Raw genomic sequence first — 6,000 nt, forward strand, 5'->3', positions numbered from 1 at the left:
ATTTAAATTTTCACTAAAGAAATTCTTTGATGCTTATGTTTTATTTCTCTAATTATTTCATAGTAGTGTTCACCATCCATGGAACACCATCTATCCACCCAACTTCCCAAGCCAGAAACTTAAGTGGTATCTTCCTTGCTCATGACCCCCCCTCCCATATCCAATCTGTGTTTAAAAGGCATCCCTCCATTCATTTGACTATCTATCTGCCTACCCATCTCCCTTAATCACAAATATTCCAATATAAACTACCATGACTGCTTACTTTGAGGACTACAAAGGTATCCTTATAGGTCTATCCCAATCTCTTCTAGGCTCACTATCATCCATTTTCCACCTGCCAAGGAAAGGATCCTTCTATAATGTAAATCTAGTTACGCCTCCTCATGGTTCTAACAAATAATGTCTTAAGTCCTTACCATGACTCATAAGTTCCTGCATTTTCTGGCTGGTAAATACCATATATGACCATCCTAAGTGACTTTAGGGCACATGAGTCTCTAGACTATGATCTATTATACTGTGGAGCTGTGCCCTGTACAACCTGTCTGTCCATACACAGCAGCCCTGCCCCTGATAACTTCTCCAGCCTCATCTGTACCAATTTTTCCCTTTGCTCACTACATTGGACCCACATGGACCTTCTCTTAGCCCTCAAACACACCACACATCCTTCCCAACTTTATCTATGTTGTTCTGTCTTTTAGGTACACTTACCCTCAATTCCACCTTCACTTAAGTAATACCTACTAATCCCCCATGTCTCAGTTTGAACACTTCCTCAAGAAAGCCTTCCCTGACTGTCCAGGCTTCCTGTACAACCATTTATAGACTTGGTTAAAATTGTTACCAGATACTTTTTCATGTGTTTTATGGTTTAAAATCTGTATTCTCATCTGGCATGTACGCTGCCCAAAAGAAGAAACTATCTGTCTCCTCACTAATTCCCAATGCCCAACATAATGCAAGGCACAGAGAGGTTCAATAAGTAGGGAATGAATGAATGAGCAGAAAGATGGATGTAGGATGGATAGACAACTGAATGAATAAATGAATGAATCCCTTTAAGACAAGCAGAGGCAGCTTTAATCCATTTGGCAAACTTCGGAGCTGCTTGATATATCCCCATTCTTCTCTCCTTCCTCTTCCTAACCTGTCACCTACCTAGTTTGGTCTGAGAATTGGGACCCTCCAGTGGGTCCAAAATTGCCTTCAATCTAGGGTAACCAAATGTAGCAAATGAAACACAAGATACCCAGTTAAATTTGAACTTCATATAAGCAATGAAAAAGTTTAGTATGTGAAAATGAACAGTAACAATGTCATTCCGGCATACTTATTCTTTTAAAAAATCACTGCTTATCTGTATTCAAATTTACCTGGGAATCCTGTGCTTTAGGTGGCAACCATACATCAGCCCCTTCAAAACTGGACTTATTTGTCTCAGCCCCATTTCCCGCCTTCTGCTTGCCTATCACTGGTGGCTGACCTCTGTGGGCTACATTTCCCAGAATACTTTGCTAGCTGTCATCTGGGGCTGGCCAGTGGAAGACACAGGTAAGACAGTGGTGGGTGACAGAGAGAAGTCAGTCTTTCTCTCCCTTCTTCTCAGCCTCAGCCAGCACCTCTAGTAGTAGCCGTGTCACTTCTGTGAGTCCAGCTCCTGCCAGAAGGCTCTCTGTGGTCCCAGCTTCCAAAGGGTGACCTGGCTCCTGGTCACACCATCTTCTCTGTTCCAAAGGCCAAGTATAGGAGGGGCTTCCTGCTGTTGCCAATCTCTGAGTTGCCTCACCATTTCACTTTCTTAGGCTTCTCTGTTCTTTGCTTATCTGTGTAAGATATTCCCTGCATTAAATTCCTTTGGTATTAAACTCTCAGAAGGTATCCGTTCTCCTTATCTGAACCCTGACTCATACAACCCAAGTCTCTGACTCTTTCTATAGTCTCCCGACCTGGTTTCCGGGCATAACTCTTCCTCCAAGACTGTGAGCCAAGGGTAACATGCACAGTACCATCGTCAATTTCAATGCTCCCCCTGGTCTAATGTTTGGGGGAATGTCTTCATCATTATTTTTATGACTAATAATAATATAGCTTATATTTATTGAGCAGTTACTATACGCAAAGCACTACACATGCTTCATCTCATTTACTTTCCAATGTAACTTTATGACTTGGTGCTATTATCCTCATCTGGCAGGTAAGAAACTTGAGGCTCCAAGACCAAGATGTTGCATTTAGGAAGAGCAAACCCAAACATGTGTAACTCCATGCTGTTAATCATCCTGCACTGCCTGGGACTCCAGTCCCAACCCCCTCTCACACCTTCTGTAGGGCATACTCTTAGAGCCAATGCCAGTTCTCTTGGAAGGTTTGGGTATCTTTAGGAGCTGGTGTGTAGGCAATCTCTGAAGGGGTTTTCTGAGTTTTTGAGGTTGAACCAGTCTCAATGGTGTATGTACGTGCAGGGGTGAGTGACAGCGGTAACAAAGGGGGAGTGACCTTGAAATCTGAAACTAAGTCACTCTGTGTCAGCTGTCACCGTGATGAGAAGCCAGGCAGGCAGCTCCACAGGGGACCCAGGGAGACATGAAAGGCACACAGAGTCTGGTCAGGTTGAAGGAGATGTTATTTATCAGGCCGAGGGACTTTTGGCATCAAGGGAGTATCTGCTTAACAAAAATATGAAGTGTCACCCCAGCAGCAGTGTGAGAAGGCCTCCTGGTGTATGTGGCCCGAGAAAGGCCCATTTTATAGCAAAAAAAAAAGATGAGATGAGGTTGACACCCATCCCTCCACCACTCTTTCATGTTTCCAGAGAAATTGCAGCTAATGGAGAACTGCGTGACTCTATGCTTCACAATCAGAAGTCCATAGCGGTGCTTCCATGGGGATTCAAATCCCAGGAGGCAACTCTCACGCTACAGACCTCAGCCCTGTTAGCCACCAGCTGCCAGCCTCACGCAGAGCCAGCTGTTTAACATTTACAAACCGGTATCTATTTTTAACATGGCACAGGTGTCAAGGAGTAGGCAGAAAGCCAGGCAGGGATGAAGTTAGCACAGTTTGATTTGGCCAGGTTCTCTGATCTGGGGAGTGGTGGAGTAGAAAAGGCGAGGTATGGTCTGGTGGAACTGGGAAGTAGAGTATATGTCTGGCAGTTTCCTTCTGAAGACTCCCTACATCAAACACCCAGTGTTCATAGGTCATTGCAATGGTGCCCCAGGAGGGCCCTTCTCCAAAATCCTATTCATTCATTCAGCGCTTACCAAATACTTACTGAGCATCTACTATGCCCCTAGGCATTGTGCTGGAGGCCAGCCCAGACTCCCTCCATTGGGGAGCACCTCCCCCATCTTCTGTCCCATTCCAGCAAGATCACGCTTTCAAAAATTTTTTTTAATGTTTTTATTTATTTTTGAGACAGAGACAGAGCATGAGCAGGGGAGGGGCAGAGAGAGGGAAACACAGAATCTGAAGCAGGCTCCAGGCTCTGAGCTGTCAGGACAGAGCCCAACGCGGGGCTCAAACTCACGGACCGTGAGACCATGACCTGAGCTGAAGTCGGACGCTTAACCGACTGAGCCACCAGGCGCCCCACAAGATCTTGCTTTCAGACCCTTTGTTTCATTCGGTTCATGAAGTATTAACTGAGCACCTCCTCTATGCCAGGCACTACAGTTAAATATATAGCAGTGACCAAGGCAGACCCAGTCAGTGACATATGGTACCAAGAATAACAGACTTGAAGGCAAAGGATTGACTTTGGACAAGTTGGCTAGCCCTTTAGAACATCAGTCTCCTTGTTGGTAAAATGAGGATCCTACCTACTTCACAAAGATATCACAACCCTCAGAAATAAAAGATATGAAAATTACTAATTATATCTACAAAGACCCTATTTCTTTTTTTTAATGTTTATTTATTTTTAAGAGAGAGAGAGAGAGACAAAATGAGAGAGAAGGGGCAGAGAGAGGGACACAACAGAATCTGAAGCAGGAATCATGCCCTGAGTTGTCAGCACAGAGTCCGACGTGGGGCTCAAACTCATGAACCATGAGATCAAGACCGAGCCAAAGTTAAATGCTTAACCGACTGAGCCACCCAGGCACCGCACAAAGACCCTATTTCTAAATAAGATTACATTATGAGGCTTAGAGTAGATACACCTCTGGCGGGACACTAACCTACTACAATTATACTAAGTTATCAAGTAATTCATATTTTTAAAGATTTGACTCTGTGTATATCTCTTAATACTCATCCACCCCCATATACTCCTTGAGATCAGGAAACACAGGTAATATTTTTTTGGATCCCCACTTTCATGAACGTGAATGAAAGTGAGAGTCCATTTCTGTTGAATGAACAAATGGACTAAAGGCTAATAATAGAAATTGAAAACCAAGGGCCAGGCTGCTAACATGAGTGAGGGCAAGAACGGACCCGCTGTGGTGAACTGGAGGGCACATGTCCTACATGAAGGCACTGCCACCCAATTCCAGCCAACTCTTGCCAGGCCCAGAGTTGTGCAACCTTCTGATTTTCCAAAAGAAGCAGAAAAATGTGGATTTTCATGTGAAATCTCCCAAGTTTTAAATGTTGGTCATAATTAAACTTTTAAAACACAGCGCAAAACAAACAAAATACACTGATGAGCTGGATGTGCCATGGAGACCACCAGCTTATCACCTCTACTCACGACCCAAGGAGTGACTCTGATAGTATCATTGCAGGCAGGCCAGTGATAAAGACACCTTTGAGATGGCTGGCCTTGTGGTATTTCCTCTCTGCCTAGCTGTGGGTTCGCTGTTTATGGAACCCTGCAAAGATTTACATGTGGAGGATTCACATCCTTTTCAATTCATGCATTCAAGTATTTACTGAACCACCATTCTGTGTGATGTTTTATGCTAAGCTGGGCACACATGAGACAAAAAAAAAACAAAAAAACAAAAAACAAAAAACAAAAAAAAACATAACAAAACACCAGACATCAGCCTGCCCTCAAGGAGCCTGGAAAGGGAGAGAGAGATTAAATTCATCATTATTCCAAATAACTATTTAATAACAACTATGGCAAGCTGAAAACAATACAGGGGAAAATTTTTCCTCTCTCTATTTTTGGGGTATTTTTGTTCAGTTTATTTGAAGACAGAGCTACATTGAGGGGTCACTATAGTTTTGGAGCCCACCATGGGGCCTGAGTCTTCTCAACTGGACTCCAAGTATCACTGCAAACTTGGTGACTAATTCCTCTTCTCTTCCTTTACTTTCATTTCAGGGGCTTTTCAAACGGTGTGGTCTTATTGGAACACTTTCACGTCAATTGCTCAGGCTGCAATCCTCTAACCTGTGGCCACTGAGTGGGGAGGAATAAAAGACTGCCTTTTGGCTGGAAGCTAGTACCCTCGTCAGAATGGTAACAGACCCAGAAACTTGATGCCCTCTCTTCATTTCTCTCCTTACACAAAGCTGTCTGTCTTGGGTACAAGACAGCCACCTAAGTCACTAGGAAGGCTGCCAATCTTAAGACTCTTGTGTGAGGTTTCTTCCTAATTGGTCTAATGTGATCTCTTCCACATCTCTGGTCTAGCCACTTCTGGCCACAAGACCTCCAGTCAGTCAGCTGAAACCAGTACCTGATTAAATTAAAACCAGGGATTGTTTCCTAGGGAAGTCAGATATAAAGACTACATGTGTTTGTAACGTCACCTGGAACATGATGGATTTCTATCTTTACTACTCTTTGTCAAAGTATCCCACTAACTACTTAAATTACAACATTGGGTAATTTCCCCTTGTGAAACTTTTCTAGTGTTTTCTGTAGGTTAAAAACGGCATGTTCTTCATGGCATGGCATGGTATTTCGGTCCATTCACTAGCACCCATTTGTAGTCTAGAATGCAATGGGGAAGCAGGAGGGACACTTGCTCCTACAGGGCAAGGCAGTGTTCATAGCAATTTCATTTGAGGGACACTTCCAGTCGCTTTGACACT

Source organism: Neofelis nebulosa, chromosome 11 (genome assembly GCF_028018385.1).
Source record: "Neofelis nebulosa isolate mNeoNeb1 chromosome 11, mNeoNeb1.pri, whole genome shotgun sequence".
Lineage (NCBI taxonomy): Eukaryota > Metazoa > Chordata > Mammalia > Carnivora > Felidae > Neofelis > Neofelis nebulosa.